At 52.1% G+C, this 20,029-nt stretch overlaps 26 non-coding genes across 26 annotated transcripts; all 26 read left to right on the top strand.

Annotated features, from left to right (window-relative positions):
• Positions 1–369: 369 nt before the first annotated feature.
• On the top strand, positions 370–442 carry trnak-cuu (transfer RNA lysine (anticodon CUU)). The gene has a single exon. It is a non-coding gene; the product is annotated as a tRNA-Lys (tRNA).
• A 1,259-nt stretch (positions 443–1,701) lies between these two features.
• trnan-guu (transfer RNA asparagine (anticodon GUU)) lies at positions 1,702–1,775 on the top strand. Its single transcript has one exon. It is a non-coding gene; the product is annotated as a tRNA-Asn (tRNA).
• Positions 1,776–2,589: 814 nt separating this feature from the next.
• trnak-cuu (transfer RNA lysine (anticodon CUU)) lies at positions 2,590–2,662 on the top strand. Its single transcript has one exon. It is a non-coding gene; the product is annotated as a tRNA-Lys (tRNA).
• Positions 2,663–2,811: 149 nt separating this feature from the next.
• On the top strand, positions 2,812–2,885 carry trnan-guu (transfer RNA asparagine (anticodon GUU)). The gene has a single exon. It is a non-coding gene; the product is annotated as a tRNA-Asn (tRNA).
• Positions 2,886–3,699: 814 nt separating this feature from the next.
• Positions 3,700–3,772, top strand: trnak-cuu (transfer RNA lysine (anticodon CUU)). Its single transcript has one exon. It is a non-coding gene; the product is annotated as a tRNA-Lys (tRNA).
• A 149-nt stretch (positions 3,773–3,921) lies between these two features.
• Positions 3,922–3,995, top strand: trnan-guu (transfer RNA asparagine (anticodon GUU)). Its single transcript has one exon. It is a non-coding gene; the product is annotated as a tRNA-Asn (tRNA).
• An 814-nt stretch (positions 3,996–4,809) lies between these two features.
• Positions 4,810–4,882, top strand: trnak-cuu (transfer RNA lysine (anticodon CUU)). Its single transcript has one exon. It is a non-coding gene; the product is annotated as a tRNA-Lys (tRNA).
• A 149-nt stretch (positions 4,883–5,031) lies between these two features.
• Positions 5,032–5,105, top strand: trnan-guu (transfer RNA asparagine (anticodon GUU)). The gene has a single exon. It is a non-coding gene; the product is annotated as a tRNA-Asn (tRNA).
• A 2,502-nt stretch (positions 5,106–7,607) lies between these two features.
• trnan-guu (transfer RNA asparagine (anticodon GUU)) lies at positions 7,608–7,681 on the top strand. Its single transcript has one exon. It is a non-coding gene; the product is annotated as a tRNA-Asn (tRNA).
• An 813-nt stretch (positions 7,682–8,494) lies between these two features.
• On the top strand, positions 8,495–8,567 carry trnak-cuu (transfer RNA lysine (anticodon CUU)). Its single transcript has one exon. It is a non-coding gene; the product is annotated as a tRNA-Lys (tRNA).
• A 149-nt stretch (positions 8,568–8,716) lies between these two features.
• On the top strand, positions 8,717–8,790 carry trnan-guu (transfer RNA asparagine (anticodon GUU)). Its single transcript has one exon. It is a non-coding gene; the product is annotated as a tRNA-Asn (tRNA).
• Positions 8,791–9,959: 1,169 nt separating this feature from the next.
• trnak-cuu (transfer RNA lysine (anticodon CUU)) lies at positions 9,960–10,032 on the top strand. Its single transcript has one exon. It is a non-coding gene; the product is annotated as a tRNA-Lys (tRNA).
• A 149-nt stretch (positions 10,033–10,181) lies between these two features.
• trnan-guu (transfer RNA asparagine (anticodon GUU)) lies at positions 10,182–10,255 on the top strand. The gene has a single exon. It is a non-coding gene; the product is annotated as a tRNA-Asn (tRNA).
• An 812-nt stretch (positions 10,256–11,067) lies between these two features.
• trnak-cuu (transfer RNA lysine (anticodon CUU)) lies at positions 11,068–11,140 on the top strand. The gene has a single exon. It is a non-coding gene; the product is annotated as a tRNA-Lys (tRNA).
• A 149-nt stretch (positions 11,141–11,289) lies between these two features.
• On the top strand, positions 11,290–11,363 carry trnan-guu (transfer RNA asparagine (anticodon GUU)). Its single transcript has one exon. It is a non-coding gene; the product is annotated as a tRNA-Asn (tRNA).
• Positions 11,364–12,525: 1,162 nt separating this feature from the next.
• Positions 12,526–12,598, top strand: trnak-cuu (transfer RNA lysine (anticodon CUU)). Its single transcript has one exon. It is a non-coding gene; the product is annotated as a tRNA-Lys (tRNA).
• A 1,035-nt stretch (positions 12,599–13,633) lies between these two features.
• Positions 13,634–13,706, top strand: trnak-cuu (transfer RNA lysine (anticodon CUU)). Its single transcript has one exon. It is a non-coding gene; the product is annotated as a tRNA-Lys (tRNA).
• Positions 13,707–13,855: 149 nt separating this feature from the next.
• Positions 13,856–13,929, top strand: trnan-guu (transfer RNA asparagine (anticodon GUU)). The gene has a single exon. It is a non-coding gene; the product is annotated as a tRNA-Asn (tRNA).
• Positions 13,930–14,958: 1,029 nt separating this feature from the next.
• Positions 14,959–15,032, top strand: trnan-guu (transfer RNA asparagine (anticodon GUU)). The gene has a single exon. It is a non-coding gene; the product is annotated as a tRNA-Asn (tRNA).
• Positions 15,033–16,201: 1,169 nt separating this feature from the next.
• Positions 16,202–16,274, top strand: trnak-cuu (transfer RNA lysine (anticodon CUU)). Its single transcript has one exon. It is a non-coding gene; the product is annotated as a tRNA-Lys (tRNA).
• Positions 16,275–16,423: 149 nt separating this feature from the next.
• On the top strand, positions 16,424–16,497 carry trnan-guu (transfer RNA asparagine (anticodon GUU)). Its single transcript has one exon. It is a non-coding gene; the product is annotated as a tRNA-Asn (tRNA).
• An 814-nt stretch (positions 16,498–17,311) lies between these two features.
• Positions 17,312–17,384, top strand: trnak-cuu (transfer RNA lysine (anticodon CUU)). Its single transcript has one exon. It is a non-coding gene; the product is annotated as a tRNA-Lys (tRNA).
• Positions 17,385–17,533: 149 nt separating this feature from the next.
• Positions 17,534–17,607, top strand: trnan-guu (transfer RNA asparagine (anticodon GUU)). Its single transcript has one exon. It is a non-coding gene; the product is annotated as a tRNA-Asn (tRNA).
• Positions 17,608–18,776: 1,169 nt separating this feature from the next.
• trnak-cuu (transfer RNA lysine (anticodon CUU)) lies at positions 18,777–18,849 on the top strand. The gene has a single exon. It is a non-coding gene; the product is annotated as a tRNA-Lys (tRNA).
• A 149-nt stretch (positions 18,850–18,998) lies between these two features.
• Positions 18,999–19,072, top strand: trnan-guu (transfer RNA asparagine (anticodon GUU)). The gene has a single exon. It is a non-coding gene; the product is annotated as a tRNA-Asn (tRNA).
• Positions 19,073–19,884: 812 nt separating this feature from the next.
• On the top strand, positions 19,885–19,957 carry trnak-cuu (transfer RNA lysine (anticodon CUU)). Its single transcript has one exon. It is a non-coding gene; the product is annotated as a tRNA-Lys (tRNA).
• Positions 19,958–20,029: the final 72 nt, after the last annotated feature.

Below are 20,029 nucleotides of genomic sequence, written 5' to 3' on the forward strand. Positions count from 1 at the left end.
CATGGCTAAAACAAACAGAGAACACTCTAAGCCAGGGGTGTCCAAACTCTGTCCTGGAGGGCCCCTGTCAGGTAGAGTTTCGCTCCAGCCAGCTCCATCAGACCTGCCTGGAAGTTTCTAGTGTACGTGGTGAGAGCGGGATCAGCAGCTTCAGGTGTGTTTCTTTGTGCTTGGAGCCAAGCTCGGCAGGACAAGGAACCTCCAGGATAGAGTTGGGACACCCCTGCTCTAAGCCTACCGCTAGGCTTTACCCCAACCTTACCCGCGAGATGTTTTGTCAGCCTGTGAGAGAAGCGAGGCTCCGTTTTGCGCATGAAATGTTTGGCACTTATCAAAATAGCGGTCAGCCTTGATCATTTGACTACATTCGCCCGGCTAGCTCAGTCGGTAGAGCATGAGACTCTTAATCTCAGGGTCGTGGATTCGAGCCCCACGTTGGGTGTGACCTTTAGCTCTCTCTCGCCCCTCCCAACGGGTGTCATTCTCTTGACCTCAGTTTGCTGACACAGGACTAGTGCTGCAGTTAACCTGTGAGACGCGGCCAGCTTCAAATTGTTTTGTGACCGTTACCCATAGGAGCATACACCGCCAGTCTCTGTGGCGCAATAGGCTGGTGCGTTCGGCTGTTAACCAAAAGGATGGTGGTTCGAGCCCACCCAGGGACGAAGGAAGCTTTTCACAGCCTTGTCGGCAAGAACAGAATTTAGCACACGTGTCCGCTGACGGATGCGTGGAGCAGCGTCCGTAGCCCCTTTTGAGAGTGAACAGCTTTGCGAGTCGTCTTGTGTTAAAAGAAGACTAAGGGTGATAAGTGAATGTTTGTGTCAGCTCAAGTTTGCTGTGGCGTGTACGCGGAGTGTTCGTGTTTTGTTTTCCGGGTGGTAGAGGCCTGTGTGTGAAGGGAGGTCCTGATCAAAACTCTCTCTAAGAGCGCCACAAAATGCCACCAAAATGGCTTTCCAGTCATATGCTGTCGGAGTTTGCAAACGGTATTCACACAGCGAGACAGAACTCCATACCTGGAACGTTTGATGAGTTGGCCGAATTAATAGCCTTTCAGGCTGTTGGACAAGAGCTCTGCTCGTTCAATCTGTATTGCCCAGCAACAGGCATGGCTAAAACAAACAGAGAACAGTCTAAGCCAGGGGTGTCCAAACTCTGTCCTGGAGGGCCCCTGTCAGGTAGAGTTTCGCTCCAGCCAGCTCCATCAGACCTGCCTGGAAGTTTCTAGTCTCCGTGGTGAGAGCGGGATCAGCAGCTTAAGGTGTGTTTCTTTGTGCTTGGAGCCAAGCTCGGCAGGACAAGGAACCTCCAGGATAGAGTAGGGACACCCGTGCTCTAAGCCTACCGCTAGGCTTTACCCCAACCTTACCCGCGGGATGTTTTGTCAGCCTGTGCGAGAAGCGAGGCTCCGTTTTGCGCATGAAATGTTTGGCACTTTTCAAAACAGCAGTCAGCCTTGATCATTTGATTACATTCGTACGGCTAGCTCAGTCGGTAGAACATGAGATTCTTAATCTCAGGGTCGTGGGTTTAGCCACACGTTGGGCGTGCCCCTATAGCTCTCTCTCGCCCCTCCCAACGGGTGTCATTCTCTTGAACTCAGATTGCTTACGCAGGACTAGTTTTGCAGTTAACCTGTGAGACGCGCCCAGCTTCAAATTGTTTTGTGACCGTTACCCACAGGAGCAGACACCGCCAGTCTCTGTGGCGCAATAGGCTAGCGCGTTCGGCTGTTAACCGAAAGGATGGTGGTTCAAGCCCACCCAGGGACGAAAGAAGCTTTTCACAGCCATGTCGGCAAGCACAGAATTTAGCACACGTGTCCGCTGACGCATGCGTGGAGCAGCGTTCGTAGCCCCTTTTGAGAGTGAACAGCTTTGCGAGTCGTCTTGTGTTAAAAGAAGACAAAGGGTTTTAAGTGAATGTTTGTGTCAGCTTAAGTTTGCTGTGGCGTGTACGCGGAGTGTTCATGTTTTGTTTTCCGGGTGGTAGAGGCCTGTGTGTGAAGGGAGGTCCTGATCAAAACTCCCTCTAGGAGCGCCACAAAATGCCACCAAAATGGCTTTCCAGTCGTATGCTGTCGGAGTTTGCAAATGGTATTCACACAGCGAGACAGAACTCCATACCTGGAACGTTTGATGAGTTGGCTGAACTAATAGCCTTTCAGGCTGTTGAACAAGAGCTCTGCTCGTTCAATCTGTATTCCCCAGCAACAGGCATGGCTAAAACAAACAGAGAACACTCTAAGCCAGGGGTGTCCAAACTCTGTCCTGGAGGGCCCCTGTCAGGTAGAGTTTCGCTCCAGCCAGCTCCATCAGACCTGCCTGGAAGTTTCTAGTCTACGTGGTGAGAGCGGGATCAGCAGCTTCAGGTGTGTTTCTTTGTGCTTGGAGCCAAGCTCGGCAGGACAAGGAACCTCCAGGATAGAGTTGGGACACCCCTGCTCTAAGCCTACCGCTAGGCTTTACCCCAACCTTACCCGCGAGATGTTTTGTCAGTCTGTGCGAGAAGCGAGGCTCTGTTTTGCGCATGAAATGTTTGGCACTTATCAAAACAGCGGTCAGCCTTGATCATTTGACTACATTCGCCCGGCTAGCTCAGTCGGTAGAGCATGAGACTCTTAATCTCAGGGTCGTTGGTTCGAGCCCCACGTTGGGCGTGACCTTTAGCTCTCTCTCGCCCCTCCCAACGGGTGTCATTCTCTTGACCTCAGTTTGCTGACACAGGACTAGTGCTGCAGTTAACCTGTGAGACGCGGCCAGCTTCAAATTGTTTTGTGACCGTTACCCATAGGAGCATACACCGCCAGTCTCTGTGGCGCAATAGGCTAGCGCGTTCGGCTGTTAACCGAAAGGATGGTGGTTCGAGCCCACCCAGGGACGAAGGAAGCTTTTCACAGCCTTGTCGGCAAGAACAGAATTTAGCACACGTGTCCGCTGACGCATGCGTGGAGCAGCGTCCATAGCCCCTTTTGAGAGTGAACAGCTTTGCGAGTCGTCTTGTGTTAAAAGAAGACAAAGGGTGCTAAGTGAATGTTTGTGTCAGCTCAAGTTTGCTGTGGCGTGTACGCTGAGTGTTCGTGTTTTGTTTTCCGGGTGGTAGAGGCCTGTGTGTGAAGGGAGGTCCTGATCAAAACTCTCTCTAAGAGCGCCACAAAATGCCACAAAAATGGCTTTCCAGTCATATGCTGTCGGAGTTTGCAAACGGTATTCACACAGCGAGACAGAACTCCATACCTGGAACGTTTGATGAGTTGGCTGAACTAATAGCCTTTCAGGCTGTTGAACAAGAGCTCTGCTCGTTCAATCTGTATTCCCCAGCAACAGGCATGGCTAAAACAAACAGAGAACACTCTAAGCCAGGGGTGTCCAAACTCTGTCCTGGAGGGCCCCTGTCAGGTAGAGTTTCGCTCCAGCCAGCTCCATCAGACCTGCCTGGAAGTTTCTAGTGTACGTGGTGAGAGCGGGATCAGCAGCTTCAGGTGTGTTTCTTTGTGCTTGGAGCCAAGCTCGGCAGGACAAGGAACCTCCAGGATAGAGTTGGGACACCCCTGCTCTAAGCCTACCGCTAGGCTTTACCCCAACCTTACCCGCGAGATGTTTTGTCAGCCTGTGCGAGAAGCGAGGCTCCGTTTTGCGCATGAAATGTTTGGCACTTATCAAAACAGCGGTCAGCCTTGATCATTTGACCACATTCGCCCGGCTAGCTCAGTCGGTAGAGCATGAGACTCTTAATCTCAGGGTCGTGGGTTCGAGCCCCACGTTGGGTGTGACCTTTAGCTCTCTCTCGCCCCTCCCAACGGGTGTCATTCTCTTGACCTCAGTTTGCTGACACAGGACTAGTGCTGCAGTTAACCTGTGAGACGCGGCCAGCTTCAAATTGTTTTATGACCATTACCCATAGGAGCATACACCGCCAGTCTCTGTGGCGCAATAGGCTGGCGCGTTCGGCTGTTAACCAAAAGGATGGTGGTTCGAGCCCACCCAGGGACGAAGGAAGCTTTTCACAGCCTTGTCGGCAAGAACAGAATTTAGCACACGTGTCCGCTGACGCATGCGTGGAGCAGCGTCCGTAGCCCCTTTTGAGAGTGAACAGCTTTGCGAGTCGTCTTGTGTTAAAAGAAGACTAAGGGTGATAAGTGAATGTTTGTGTCAGCTCAAGTTTGCTGTGGCGTGTACGCGGAGTGTTCGTGTTTTGTTTTCCGGGTGGTAGAGGCCTGTGTGTGAAGGGAGGTCCTGATCAAAACTCTCTCTAAGAGCGCCACAAAATGCCACCAAAATGGCTTTCCAGTCATATGCTGTCGGAGTTTGCAAACGGTATTCACACAGCGAGACAGAACTCCATACCTGGAACGTTTGATGAGTTGGCCGAATTAATAGCCTTTCAGGCTGTTGGACAAGAGCTCTGCTCGTTCAATCTGTATTGCCCAGCAACAGGCATGGCTAAAACAAACAGAGAACAGTCTAAGCCAGGGGTGTCCAAACTCTGTCCTGGAGGGCCCCTGTCAGGTAGAGTTTCGCTCCAGCCAGCTCCATCAGACCTGCCTGGAAGTTTCTAGTCTCCGTGGTGAGAGCAGGATCAGCAGCTTCAGGTGTGTTTCTTTGTGCTTGGAGCCAAGCTCGGCAGGACAAGGAACCTCCAGGATAGAGTAGGGACACCCGTGCTCTAAGCCTACCGCTAGGCTTTACCCCAACCTTACCCGCGGGATGTTTTGTCAGCCTGTGCGAGAAGCGAGGCTCCGTTTTGCGCATGAAATGTTTGGCACTTATCAAAACAGCAGTCAGCCTTGATCATTTGACTACATTCGTCCGGCTAGCTCAGTCGGTAGAGCATGAGATTCTTAATCTCAGGGTCGTGGGTTTGAACCACACGTTGGGCGTGCCCTATAGCTCTCTCTCGCCCCTCCCAACGGGTGTCATTCTCTTGACCTCAGTTTGCTGACGCAGGACTAGTGCTGCAGTTAACCTGTGAGCCGCGCCCAGCTTCAAATTATTTTGTGACCGTTACCCACAGGAGCAGACACTGCCAGTCTCTGTGGCGCAATAGGCTAGCGCGTTTGGCTGTTAACCGAAAGGATGGTGGTTCGAGCCCACCCAGGGACGAAAGAAGCTTTTCACAGCCATGTCGGCAAGCACAGAATTTAGCACACGTGTCCGCTGACGCATGCGTGGAGCAGCGTCCGTAGCCCCTTTTGAGAGTGAACAGCTTTGCGAGTCGTCTTGTGTTAAAAGAAGAGAAAGGGTGCTAAGTGAATGTTTGTGTCAGCTTAAGTTTGCTGTGGCGTGTACGCGGAGTGTTCGTGTTTTGTTTTCCGGGTGGTAGAGGCCTGTGTGTGAAGGGAGGTCCTGATCAAAACTCCCTCTAGGAGCGCCACAAAATGCCACCAAAATGGCTTTCCAGTCGTATCCTGTCGGAGTTTGCAAACGGTATTCACACAGCGAGACAGAACTCCATACCTGGAACGTTTGATGAGTTGGCTGAACTAATAGCCTTTCAGGCTGTTGAACAAGAGCTCTGCTCGTTCAATCTGTATTCCCCAGCAACAGGCATGGCTAAAACAAACAGAGAACAGTCTAAGCCAGAGGTGTCCAAACTCTGTCCTGGAGGGCCCCTGTCAGGTAGAGTTTCGCTCCAGCCAGCTCCATCAGACCTGCCTGGAAGTTTCTAGTCTCCGTGGTGAGAGCGGGATCAGCAGCTTCAGGTGTGTTTCTTTGTGCTTGGAGCCAAGCTCGGCAGAACAAGGAACCTCCAGGATAGAGTTGGGACACCCCTGCTCTAAGCCTACCGCTAGGCTTTACCCCAACCTTACCCGCGAGATGTTTTGTCAGCCTGTGCGAGAAGCGAGGCTCCGTTTTGCGCATGAAATGTTTGGCACTTATCAAAACAGCGGTCAGCCTTGATCATTTAAATACATTCGCCTGGCTAGCTCAGTCGGTAGAGCATGAGACTCTTAATCTGGAGGGCCCCTGTCAGGTAGAGTTTCGCTCCAGCCAGCTCCATCAGACCTGCCTGGAAGTTTCTAGTCTCCGTGGTGAGAGCGGGATCAGCAGCTTCAGGTGTGTTTCTTTGTGCTTGGAGCCAAGCTCGGCTGGACAAGGAACCTCCAGGATAGAGTAGGGACACCCGTGCTCTAAGCCTACCGCTAGGCTTTACCCCAACCTTACCCGCGAGATGTTTTGTCAGGCTGTGCGAGAAGCGAGGCTCCGTTTTGCGCATGAAATGTTTGGCACTTATCAAAACAGCAGTCAGCCTTGATCATTTGACTACATTCGTCCGGCTAGCTCAGTCGGTAGAGCATGAGATTCTTAATCTCAGGGTCGAGGGTTTGAGCCATACGTTGGGCGTGCCCCTATAGCTCTCTCTTTCCCCTCCCAACGGGTGTCATTCTCTTGACCTCAGTTTGCTGACGCAGGACTAGTGCTGCAGTTAACCTGTGAGACGCGGCCAGCTTCAAATTGTTTTGTGACCGTTACCCATAGGAGCATACACCGCCAGTCTCTCTGGTGCAATAGGCTAGTGCGTTCGGCTGTTAACTGAAAGGATGGTGGTTCAAGCCCACCCAGGGACGAAGGAAGCTTTTCACAGCCTTGTCGGCAAGAACAGAATTTAGCACACGTGTCCGCTGACGCATGCGTGGAGCAGCGTCCATAGCCCCTTTTGAGAGTGAACAGCTTTGCGAGTTGTCTTGTGTTAAAAGAAGACAAAGGGTGCTAAGTGAATGTTTGTGTCAGCTCAAGTTTGCTGTGGCGTGTACGCGGAGTGTTCGTGTTTTGTTTTCCGGGTGGTAGAGGCCTGTGTGTGAAGGGAGGTCCTGATCAAAACTCTCTCTAAGAGCGCCACAAAATGCCACCAAAATGGCTTTCCAGTCATATGCTGTCGGAGTTTGCAAACGGTATTCACACAGCGAGACAGAACTCCATACCTGGAACGTTTGATGAGTTGGCCGAATTAATAGCCTTTCAGGCTGTTGGACAAGAGCTCTGCTCGTTCAATCTGTATTGCCCAGCAACAGGCATGGCTAAAACAAACAGAGAACAGTCTAAGCCAGGGGTGTCCAAACTCTGTCCTGGAGGGCCCCTGTCAGGTAGAGTTTCGCTCCAGCCAGCTCCATCAGACCTGCCTGGAAGTTTCTAGTCTCCGTGGTGAGAGCGGGATCAGCAGCTTCAGGTGTGTTTCTTTGTGCTTGGAGCCAAGCTCGGCAGGACAAGGAACCTCCAGGATAGAGTAGGGACACCCGTGCTCTAAGCCTACCGCTAGGCTTTACCCCAACCTTACCCGCGGGATGTTTTGTCAGCCTGTGCGAGAAGCGAGGCTCCGTTTTGCGCATGAAATGTTTGGCACTTATCAAAACAGCAGTCAGCCTTGATCATTTGACTACATTCGTCCGGCTAGCTCAGTCGGTAGAGCATGAGATTCTTAATCTCAGGGTCGTGGGTTTAGCCACACGTTGGGCGTGCCCCTATAGCTCTCTCTCGCCCCTCCCAACGGGTGTCATTCTCTTGAACTCAGATTGCTTACGCAGGACTAGTTTTGCAGTTAACCTGTGAGACGCGCCCAGCTTCAAATTGTTTTGTGACCGTTACCCACAGGAGCAGACACCGCCAGTCTCTGTGGCGCAATAGGCTAGCGCGTACGGCTGTTAACCGAAAGGATGGTGGTTCAAGCCCACCCAGGGACGAAAGAAGCTTTTCACAGCCATGTCGGCAAGCACAGAATTTAGCACACGTGTCCGCTGACGCATGCGTGGAGCAGCGTCTGTAGCCCCTTTTGAGAGTGAACAGCTTTGCGAGTCGTCTTGTGTTAAAAGAAGACAAAGGGTGCTAAGTGAATGTTTGTGTCAGCTTAAGTTTGCTGTGGCGTGTACGCGGAGTGTTCATGTTTTGTTTTCCGGGTGGTAGAGGCCTGTGTGTGAAGGGAGGTCCTGATCAAAACTCTCTCTAGGAGCGCCACAAAATGCCACCAAAATGGCTTTCCAGTCATATGCTGTCGGAGTTTGCAAATGGTATTCACACAGCGAGACAGAACTCCATACCTGGAACGTTTGATGTGTTGGCTGAACTAATATCCTTTCAGGCTGTTGAACAAGAGCTCTGCTCGTTCAATCTGTATTCCCCAGCAACAGGCATGGCTAAAACAAACAGAGAACACTCTAAGCCAGGGGTGTCCAAACTCTGTCCTGGAGGGCCCTGTCAGGTAGAGTTTCGCTCCAGCCAGCTCCATCAGACCTGCCTGGAAGTTTCTAGTCTACGTGGTGAGAGCGGGATCAGCAGCTTCAGGTGTGTTTCTTTGTGCTTGGAGCCAAGCTCGGCAGGACAAGGAACCTCCAGGATAGAGTTGGGACACCCCTGCTCTAAGCCTACCGCTAGGCTTTACCCCAACCTTACCCGCGAGATGTTTTGTCAGCCTGTGCGAGAAGCGAGGCTCTGTTTTGCGCATGAAATGTTTGGCACTTATCAAGAGAGCGGTCAGCCTTGATCATTTGACTACATTCTCCCGGCTAGCTCAGTCGGTAGAGCATGAGACTCTTAATCTCAGGGTCGTGGGTTCGAGCCCCACGTTGGGCGTGACCTTTAGCTCTCTCTCGCCCCTCCCAACGGGTGTCATTCTCTTGACCTCAGTTTGCTGACACAGGACTAGTGCTGCAGTTAACCTGTGAGACGCGGCCAGCTTTAAATTGTTTTGTGACCGTTACCCATAGGAGCATACACCGCCAGTCTCTGTGGCGCAATAGGCTAGCGCGTTTGGCTGTTAACCGAAAGGATGGTGGTTCAAGCCCACCCAGGGACGAAGGAAGCTTTTCACAGCCTTGTCGGCAAGCACAGAATTTAGCACACGTGTCCGCTGACGCATGCGTGGAGCAGCGTCCGTAGCCCCTTTTGAGAGTGTACAGCTTTGCGAGTCGTCTTGTGTTAAAAGAAGACAAAGGGTGCTAAGTGAATGTTTGTGTCAGCTTAAGTTTGCTGTGGCGTGTACGCGGAGTGTTCATGTTTTGTTTTCCGGGTGGTAGAGGCCTGTGTGTGAAGGGAGGTCCTGATCAAAACTCCCTCTAGGAGCGCCACAAAATGCCACCAAAATGGCTTTCCAGTCGTATGCTGTCGGAGTTTGCAAATGGTATTCACACAGCGAGACAGAACTCCATACCTGGAACGTTTGATGAGTTGGCTGAACTAATAGCCTTTCAGGCTGTTGCACAAGAGCTCTGCTCATTCAATCTGTATTGCCCAGCAACAGGCATGGCTAAAACAAACAGAGAACACTCTAAGCCAGGGGTGTCCAAACTCTGTCCTGGAGGGCCCCTGTCAGGTAGAGTTTCGCTCCAGCCAGCTCCATCAGACCTGCCTGGAAGTTTCTAGTCTCCGTGGTGAGAGCGGGATCAGCAGCTTCAGGTGTGTTTCTTTGTGCTTGGAGCCAAGCTCGGCAGGACAAGGAACCTCCAGGATAGAGTAGGGACACCCGTGCTCTAAGCCTACCGCTAAGCTTTACCCCAACCTTACCCGCGAGATGTTTTGTCAGCCTGTGCGAGAAGCAAGGCTCCGTTTTGCGCATGAAATGTTTGGCACTTATCAAAAGAGCGGTCAGCCTTGATCATTTGACTACATTCGCCTGGCTAGCTCAGTCGGTAGAGCATGAGACTCTTAATCTGGAGGGCCCCTGTCAGGTAGAGTTTCGCTCCAGCTAGCTCCATCAGACCTGCCTGGAAGTTTCTAGTCTCCGTGGTGAGAGCGGGATCAGCAGCTTCAGGTGTGTTTCTTTGTGCTTGGAGCCAAGCTCGGCAGGACAAGGAACCTCCAGGATAGAGTTGGGACACCCCTGCTCTAAGCCTACCGCTAGGCTTTACCCCAACCTTACCCGCGAGATGTTTTGTCAGGCTGTGCGAGAAGCGAGGCTCCGTTTTGCGCATGAAATGTTTGGCACTTATCAAAACAGCGGTCAGCCTTGATCATTTGACTACATTCGCCCGGCTAGCTCAGTCGGTAGAGCATGAGACTCTTAATCTCAGGGTCGTGGGTTCGAGCCCCACGTTGGGCGTGCCCTTTAGCTCTCTCTTGCCCCTCCCAACGGGTGTCATTCTCTTGACCTCAGTTTGCTGACACAGGACTAGTGCTGCAGTTAACCTGTGAGACGCGGCCAGCTTCAAATTGTTTTGTGACCGTTACCCATAGGAGCATACACCGCCAGTCTCTGTGGCGCAATAGGCTAGCGCGTTCGGCTGTTAACCGAAAGGATGGTGGTTCGAGCCCACCCAGGGACGAAGGAAGCTTTTCACAGCCTTGTCGGCAAGAACAGAATTTAGCACACGTGTCCGCTGACGCATGCGTGGAGCAGCGTCCGTAGCCCCTTTTGAGAGTGAACAGCTTTGCAAGTCGTCTTGTGTTAAAAGAAGACAAAGGGTGCTAAGTGAATGCTTGTGTCAGCTCAAGTTTGCTGTGGCGTGTACGCGGAGTGTTCATGTTTTGTTTTCCGGGTGGTAGAGGCCTGTGTGTAAAGGGAGTTCCTGATCAAAACTCTCTAAGAGCGCCACAAAATGCCACCAAAATGGCTTTCCAGTCATATGCTGTCGGAGTTTGCAAACGGTATTCACACAGCGAGACAGAACTCCATACCTGGAACGTTTGATGAGTTGGCTGAACTAATAGCCTTTCAGGCTGTTGGACAAGAGCTCTGCTCGTTCAATCTGTATTCCCCAGCAACAGGCATGGCTAAAACAAACAGAGAACACTCTAAGCCAGGGGTGTCCAAACTCTGTCCTGGAGGGCCCCTGTCAGGTAGAGTTTCGCTCCAGCCAGCTCCATCAGACCTGCCTGGAAGTTTCTAGTCTACGTGGTGAGAGCGAGATCAGCAGCTTCAGGTGTGTTTCTTTGTGCTTGGAGCCAAGCTCGGCAGGACAAGGAACCTCCAGGATAGAGTAGGGACACCCCTGCTCTAAGCCTACCGCTAGGCTTTACCCCAACCTTACCCGCGAGATGTTTTGTCAGCCTGTGCGAGAAGCGAGGCTCCGTTTTGCGCATGAAATGTTTGGCACTTATCAAAACAGCAGTCAGCCTTGATCATTTGACTACATTCACCCGGCTAGCTCAGTCGGTAGAGCATGAGACTCTTAATCTCAGGGTCGTGGGTTCGAGCCCCACGTTGGGCGTGCCCTTTAGCTCTCTCTCGCCCCTCCCAACGGGTGTCATTCTCTTGACCTTAGTTTGCTGACACAGGACTAGTGCTGCAGTTAACCTGTGAGACGCGGCCAGCTTCAGATTGTTTTGTGACCGTTACCCATATGAGCATACACCGCCAGTCTCTGTGGCGCAATAGGCTAGCGCGTTCGGCTGTTAACCGAAAGGATGGTGGTTCGAGCCCACCCAGGGACGAAGGAAGCTTTTCACAGCCTTGTCGGCAAGAACAGAATTTAGCACACCTGACGCATGCGTGGAGCAGCGTCCGTAGCCCCTTTTGAGAGTGAACAGCTTTGCGAGTCGTCTTGTGTTAAAAGAAGACAAAGGGTGCTAAGTGAATGTTTGTGTCAGCTCAAGTTTGCTGTGGCGTGTACGCGGAGTGTTCGTGTTTTGTTTTCCGGGTGGTAGAGGCCTGTGTGTGAAGGGAGGTCCTGATCAAAACTCTCTCTAAGAGCGCCACAAAATGCCACCAAAATGGCTTTCCAGTCATATGCTGTCGGAGTTTGCAAACGGTATTCACACAGCGAGACAGAACTCCATACCTGGAACGTTTGATGAGTTGGCTGAACTAATAGCCTTTCAGGCTGTTGAACAAGAGCTCTGCTCGTTCAATCTGTATTCCCCAGCAACAGGCATGGCTAAAACAAACAGAGAACACTCTAAGCCAGGGGTGTCCAAACTCTGTCCTGGAGGGCCCCTGTCAGGTAGAGTTTCGCTCCAGCCAGCTCCATCAGACCTGCCTGGAAGTTTCTAGTCTACGTGGTGAGAGCGGGATCAGCAGCTTCAGGTGTGTTTCTTTGTGCTTGGAGCCAAGCTCGGCAGGACAAGGAACCTCCAGGATAGAGTAGGGACACCCGTGCTCTAAGCCTACCGCTAAGCTTTACCCCAACCTTACCCGCGAGATGTTTTGTCAGCCTGTGCGAGAAGCAAGGCTCCGTTTTGCGCATGAAATGTTTGGCACTTATCAAAACAGCGGTCAGCCTTGATCATTTGACTACATTCGCCTGGCTAGCTCAGTCGGTAGAGCATGAGACTCTTAATCTGGAGGGCCCCTGTCAGGTAGAGTTTCGCTCCAGCTAGCTCCATCAGACCTGCCTGGAAGTTTCTAGTCTCCGTGGTGAGAGCGGGATCAGCAGCTTCAGGTGTGTTTCTTTGTGCTTGGAGCCAAGCTCGGCAGGACAAGGAACCTCCAGGATAGAGTTGGGACACCCCTGCTCTAAGCCTACCGCTAGGCTTTACCCCAACCTTACCCGCGAGATGTTTTGTCAGCCTGTGCGAGAAGCGAGGCTCCGTTTTGCGCATTAAATGTTTGGCACTTATCAAAACAGCGGTCAGCCTTGATCATTTGACTACATTCGCCCGGCTAGCTCAGTCGGTAGAGCATGAGACTCTTAATCTCAGGGTCGTGGGTTCGAGCCCCACGTTGGGCGTGCCCTTTAGCTCTCTCTTGCCCCTCCCAACGGGTGTCATTCTCTTGACCTCAGTTTGCTGACACAGGACTAGTGCTGCAGTTAACCTGTGAGACGCGGCCAGCTTCAAATTGTTTTGTGACCGTTACCCATAGGAGCATACACCGCCAGTCTCTGTGGCGCAATAGGCTAGCGCGTTCGGCTGTTAACCGAAAGGATGGTCATTCGAGCCCACCCAGGGACGAAGGAAGCTTTTCACAGCCTTGTCGGCAAGAACAGAATTTAGCACACGTGTCCGCTGACGCATGCGTGGAGCAGCGTCCGTAGCCCCTTTTGAGAGTGAACAGCTTTGCAAGTCGTCTTGTGTTAAAAGAAGACAAAGGGTGCTAAGTGAATGCTTGTGTCAGCTCAAGTTTGCTGTGGCGTGTACGCGGAGTGTTCATGTTTTGTTTTCCGGGTGGTAGAGGCCTGTGTGTAAAGGGAGTTCCTGATCAAAACTATCTAAGAGCGCCACAAAATGCCACCAAAATGGCTTTCCAGTCATATGCTGTCGGAGTTTGCAAACGGTATTCACACAGCGAGACAGAACTCCATACCTGGAACATTTGATGAGTTGGCTGAACTAATAGCCTTTCAGGCTGTTGGACAAGAGCTCTGCTCGTTCAATCTGTATTCCCCAGCAACGGGCATGGCTAAAACAAACAGAGAACACTCTAAGCCAGGGGTGTCCAAACTCTGTCCTGGAGGGCCCCTGTCAGGTAGAGTTTCGCTCCAGCCAGCTCCATCAGACCTGCCTGGAAGTTTCTAGTCTACGTGGTGAGAGCGAGATCAGCAGCTTCAGGTGTGTTTCTTTGTGCTTGGAGCCAAGCTCGGCAGGACAAGGAACCTCCAGGATAGAGTAGGGACACCCCTGCTCTAAGCCTACCGCTAGGCTTTACCCCAACCTTACCCGCGAGATGTTTTGTCAGCCTGTGCGAGAAGCGAGGCTCCGTTTTGCGCATGAAATGTTTGGCACTTATCAAAACAGCAGTCAGCCTTGATCATTTGACTACATTCGCCCGGCTAGCTCAGTCGGTAGAGCATGAGACTCTTAATCTCAGGGTCGTGGGTTCGAGCCCCACGTTGGGCGTGCCCTTTAGCTCTCTCTCGCCCCTCCCAACGGGTGTCATTCTCTTGACCTCAGTTTGCTGACACAGGACTAGTGCTGCAGTTAACCTGTGAGACGCGGCCAGCTTCAAATTGTTTTGTGACCGTTACCCATATGAGCATACACCGCCAGTCTCTGTGGCGCAATACGCTAGCGCGTTCGGCTGTTAACCGAAAGGATGGTGGTTCGAGCCCACCCAGGGACGAAGGAAGCTTTTCACAGCCTTGTCGGCAAGAACAGAATTTAGCACACCTGACGCATGCGTGGAGCAGCGTCCGTAGCCCCTTTTGAGAGTGAACAGCTTTGCGAGTCGTCTTGTGTTAAAAGAAGACAAAGGGTGCTAAGTGAATGTTTGTGTCAGCTTAAGTTTGCTGTGGCGTGTACGCGGAGTGTTCATGTTTTGTTTTCCGGGTGGTAGAGGCCTGTGTGTGAAGGGAGGTCCTGATCAAAACTCTCTCTAAGAGCGCCACAAAATGCCACCAAAATGGCTTTCCAGTCATATGCTGTCGGAGTTTGCAAACGGTATTCACACAGCGAGACAGAACTCCATACCTGGAACGTTTGATGAGTTGGCCGAATTAATAGCCTTTCAGGCTGTTGGACAAGAGCTCTGCTCGTTCAATCTGTATTGCCCAGCAACAGGCATGGCTAAAACAAACAGAGAACAGTCTAAGCCAGGGGTGTCCAAACTCTGTCCTGGAGGGCCCCTGTCAGGTAGAGTTTCGCTCCAGCCAGCTCCATCAGACCTGCCTGGAAGTTTCTAGTCTCCGTGGTGAGAGCGGGATCAGCAGCTTCAGGTGTGTTTCTTTGTGCTTGGAGCCAAGCTCGGCAGGACAAGGAACCTCCAGGATAGAGTAGGGACACCCGTGCTCTAAGCCTACCGCTAGGCTTTACCCCAACCTTACCCGCGGGATGTTTTGTCAGCCTGTGCGAGAAGCGAGGCTCCGTTTTGCGCATGAAATGTTTGGCACTTATCAAAACAGCAGTCAGCCTTGATCATTTGACTACATTCGTCCGGCTAGCTCAGTCGGTAGAGCATGAGATTCTTAATCTCAGGGTCGTGGGTTTAGCCACACGTTGGGCGTGCCCCTATAGCTCTCTCTCGCCCCTCCCAACGGGTGTCATTCTCTTGAACTCAGATTGCTTACGCAGGACTAGTTTTGCAGTTAACCTGTGAGACGCGCCCAGCTTCAAATTGTTTTGTGACCGTTACCCACAGGAGCAGACACCGCCAGTCTCTGTGGCGCAATAGGCTAGCGCGTTCGGCTGTTAACCGAAAGGATGGTGGTTCAAGCCCACCCAGGGACGAAAGAAGCTTTTCACAGCCATGTCGGCAAGCACAGAATTTAGCACACGTGTCCGCTGACGCATGCGTGGAGCAGCGTCCGTAGCCCCTTTTGAGAGTGAACAGCTTTGCGAGTCGTCTTGTGTTAAAAGAAGACAAAGGGTGCTAAGTGAATGTTTGTGTCAGCTTAAGTTTGCTGTGGCGTGTACGCGGAGTGTTCATGTTTTGTTTTCCGGGTGGTAGAGGCCTGTGTGTGAAGGGAGGTCCTGATCAAAACTCTCTCTAGGAGCGCCACAAAATGCCACCAAAATGGCTTTCCAGTCATATGCTGTCGGAGTTTGCAAATGGTATTCACACAGCGAGACAGAACTCCATACCTGGAACGTTTGATGAGTTGGCTGAACTAATAGCCTTTCAGGCTGTTGAACAAGAGCTCTGCTCGTTCAATCTGTATTCCCCAGCAACAGGCATGGCTAAAACAAACAGAGAACACTCTAAGCCAGGGGTGTCCAAACTCTGTCCTGGAGGGCCCCTGTCAGGTAGAGTTTCGCTCCAGCCAGCTCCATCAGACCTGCCTGGAAGTTTCTAGTCTACGGGGTGAGAGCGGGATCAGCAGCTTCAGGTGTGTTTCTTTGTGCTTGGAGCCAAGCTCGGCAGGACAAGGAACCTCCAGGATAGAGTTGGGACACCCCTGCTCTAAGCCTACCGCTAGGCTTTACCCCAACCTTACCCGCGAGATGTTTTGTCAGCCTGTGCGAGAAGCGAGGCTCTGTTTTGCGCATGAAATGTTTGGCACTTATCAAAACAGCGGTCAGCCTTGATCATTTGACTACATTCGCCTGGCTAGCTCAGTCGGTAGAGCATGAGACTCTTAATCTGGAGGGCCCCTGGCAGGTAGAGTTTCGCTCCAGCTAGCTCCATCAGACCTGCCTGGAAGTTTCTAGTCTCCGTGGTGAGAGCGGGATCAGCAGCTTCAGGTGTGTTTCTTTGTGCTTGGAGCCAAGCTCGGCAGGACAAGGAACCTCCAGGATAGAGTTGGGACACCCCTGCTCTAAGCCTACCGCTAGGCTTTACCCCAACCTTACCCGCGAGATGTTTTGTCAGGCTGTGCGAGAAGCGAGGCTCCGTTTTGCGCATTAAATGTTTGGCACTTATCAAAACAGCGGTCAGCCTTGATCATTTGACTACATTTGCCCGGCTAGCTCAGTCGGTAGAGCATGAGACTCTTAATCTCAGGGTCGTGGGTTCGAGCCCCACGTTGGGCGTGCCCTTTAGCTCTCTCTTGCCCCTCCCAACGGGTGTCATTCTCTTGACCTCAGTTTGCTGACACAGGACTAGTGCTGCAGTTAACCTGTGAGACGCGGCCAGCTTCAAATTGTTTTGTGACCGTTACCCATAGGAGCATACACCGCCAGTCTCTGTGGCGCAATAGGCTAGCGCGTTCGGCTGTTAACCGAAAGGATGGTCGTTCGAGCCCACCCAGGGACGAAGGAAGCTTTTCACAGCCTTGTCGGCAAGAACAGAATTTAGCACACGTGTCCGCTGACGCATGCGTGGAGCAGCGTCCGTAGCCCCTTTTGAGAGTGAACAGCTTTGCAAGTCGTCTTGTGTTAAAAGAAGACAAAGGGTGCTAAGTGAATGCTTGTGTCAGCTCAAGTTTGCTGTGGCGTGTACGCGGAGTGTTCATGTTTTGTTTTCCGGGTGGTAGAGGCCTGTGTGTAAAGGGAGTTCCTGATCAAAACTATCTCTAAGAGCGCCACAAAATGCCACCAAAATGGCTTTCCAGTCATATGCTGTCGGAGTTTGCAAACGGTATTCACACAGCGAGACAGAACTCCATACCTGGAACGTTTGATGAGTTGGCTGAACTAATAGCCTTTCAGGCTGTTGGACAAGAGCTCTGCTCGTTCAATCTGTATTCCCCAGCAACAGGCATGGCTAAAACAAACAGAGAACACTCTAAGCCAGGGGTGTCCAAACTCTGTCCTGGAGGGCCCCTGTCAGGTAGAGTTTCGCTCCAGCCAGCTCCATCAGACCTGCCTGGAAGTTTCTAGTCTACGTGGTGAGAGCGGGATCAGCAGCTTCAGGTGTGTTTCTTTGTGCTTGGAGCCAAGCTCGGCAGGACAAGGAACCTCCAGGATAGAGTTGGGACACCCCTGCTCTAAGCCTACCGCTAGGCTTTACCCCAACCTTACCCGCGAGATGTTTTGTCAGCCTGTGCGAGAAGCGAGGCTCTGTTTTGCGCATGAAATGTTTGGCACTTATCAAGAGAGCGGTCAGCCTTGATCATTTGACTACATTCTCCCGGCTAGCTCAGTCGGTAGAGCATGAGACTCTTAATCTCAGGGTCGTGGGTTCGAGCCCCACGTTGGGCGTGACCTTTAGCTCTCTCTCGCCCCTCCCAACGGGTGTCATTCTCTTGACCTCAGTTTGCTGACACAGGACTAGTGCTGCAGTTAACCTGTGAGACGCGGCCAGCTTTAAATTGTTTTGTGACCGTTACCCATAGGAGCATACACCGCCAGTCTCTGTGGCGCAATAGGCTAGCGCGTTTGGCTGTTAACCGAAAGGATGGTGGTTCAAGCCCACCCAGGGACGAAGGAAGCTTTTCACAGCCTTGTCGGCAAGCACAGAATTTAGCACACGTGTCCGCTGACGCATGCGTGGAGCAGCGTCCGTAGCCCCTTTTGAGAGTGTACAGCTTTGCGAGTCGTCTTGTGTTAAAAGAAGACAAAGGGTGCTAAGTGAATGTTTGTGTCAGCTTAAGTTTGCTGTGGCGTGTACGCGGAGTGTTCATGTTTTGTTTTCCGGGTGGTAGAGGCCTGTGTGTGAAGGGAGGTCCTGATCAAAACTCCCTCTAGGAGCGCCACAAAATGCCACCAAAATGGCTTTCCAGTCGTATGCTGTCGGAGTTTGCAAATGGTATTCACACAGCGAGACAGAACTCCATACCTGGAACGTTTGATGAGTTGGCTGAACTAATAGCCTTTCAGGCTGTTGCACAAGAGCTCTGCTCATTCAATCTGTATTGCCCAGCAACAGGCATGGCTAAAACAAACAGAGAACACTCTAAGCCAGGGGTGTCCAAACTCTGTCCTGGAGGGCCCCTGTCAGGTAGAGTTTCGCTCCAGCCAGCTCCATCAGACCTGCCTGGAAGTTTCTAGTCTCCGTGGTGAGAGCGGGATCAGCAGCTTCAGGTGTGTTTCTTTGTGCTTGGAGCCAAGCTCGGCAGGACAAGGAACCTCCAGGATAGAGTAGGGACACCCGTGCTCTAAGCCTACCGCTAAGCTTTACCCCAACCTTACCCGCGAGATGTTTTGTCAGCCTGTGCGAGAAGCAAGGCTCCGTTTTGCGCATGAAATGTTTGGCACTTATCAAAAGAGCGGTCAGCCTTGATCATTTGACTACATTCGCCTGGCTAGCTCAGTCGGTAGAGCATGAGACTCTTAATCTGGAGGGCCCCTGTCAGGTAGAGTTTCGCTCCAGCTAGCTCCATCAGACCTGCCTGGAAGTTTCTAGTCTCCGTGGTGAGAGCGGGATCAGCAGCTTCAGGTGTGTTTCTTTGTGCTTGGAGCCAAGCTCGGCAGGACAAGGAACCTCCAGGATAGAGTTGGGACACCCCTGCTCTAAGCCTACCGCTAGGCTTTACCCCAACCTTACCCGCGAGATGTTTTGTCAGGCTGTGCGAGAAGCGAGGCTCCGTTTTGCGCATGAAATGTTTGGCACTTATCAAAACAGCGGTCAGCCTTGATCATTTGACTACATTCGCCCGGCTAGCTCAGTCGGTAGAGCATGAGACTCTTAATCTCAGGGTCGTGGGTTCGAGCCCCACGTTGGGCGTGCCCTTTAGCTCTCTCTTGCCCCTCCCAACGGGTGTCATTCTCTTGACCTCAGTTTGCTGACACAGGACTAGTGCTGCAGTTAACCTGTGAGACGCGGCCAGCTTCAAATTGTTTTGTGACCGTTACCCATAGGAGCATACACCGCCAGTCTCTGTGGCGCAATAGGCTAGCGCGTTCGGCTGTTAACCGAAAGGATGGTGGTTCGAGCCCACCCAGGGACGAAGGAAGCTTTTCACAGCCTTGTCGGCAAGAACAGAATTTAGCACACGTGTCCGCTGACGCATGCGTGGAGCAGCGTCCGTAGCCCCTTTTGAGAGTGAACAGCTTTGCAAGTCGTCTTGTGTTAAAAGAAGACAAAGGGTGCTAAGTGAATGCTTGTGTCAGCTCAAGTTTGCTGTGGCGTGTACGCGGAGTGTTCATGTTTTGTTTTCCGGGTGGTAGAGGCCTGTGTGTAAAGGGAGTTCCTGATCAAAACTCTCTAAGAGCGCCACAAAATGCCACCAAAATGGCTTTCCAGTCATATGCTGTCGGAGTTTGCAAACGGTATTCACACAGCGAGACAGAACTCCATACCTGGAACGTTTGATGAGTTGGCTGAACTAATAGCCTTTCAGGCTGTTGGACAAGAGCTCTGCTCGTTCAATCTGTATTCCCCAGCAACAGGCATGGCTAAAACAAACAGAGAACACTCTAAGCCAGGGGTGTCCAAACTCTGTCCTGGAGGGCCCCTGTCAGGTAGAGTTTCGCTCCAGCCAGCTCCATCAGACCTGCCTGGAAGTTTCTAGTCTACGTGGTGAGAGCGAGATCAGCAGCTTCAGGTGTGTTTCTTTGTGCTTGGAGCCAAGCTCGGCAGGACAAGGAACCTCCAGGATAGAGTAGGGACACCCCTGCTCTAAGCCTACCGCTAGGCTTTACCCCAACCTTACCCGCGAGATGTTTTGTCAGCCTGTGCGAGAAGCGAGGCTCCGTTTTGCGCATGAAATGTTTGGCACTTATCAAAACAGCAGTCAGCCTTGATCATTTGACTACATTCACCCGGCTAGCTCAGTCGGTAGAGCATGAGACTCTTAATCTCAGGGTCGTGGGTTCGAGCCCCACGTTGGGCGTGCCCTTTAGCTCTCTCTCGCCCCTCCCAACGGGTGTCATTCTCTTGACCTTAGTTTGCTGACACAGGACTA

This window comes from Carassius carassius, chromosome 1, assembly GCF_963082965.1.
Source record: "Carassius carassius chromosome 1, fCarCar2.1, whole genome shotgun sequence".
NCBI classification, from domain to species: domain Eukaryota; kingdom Metazoa; phylum Chordata; class Actinopteri; order Cypriniformes; family Cyprinidae; genus Carassius; species Carassius carassius.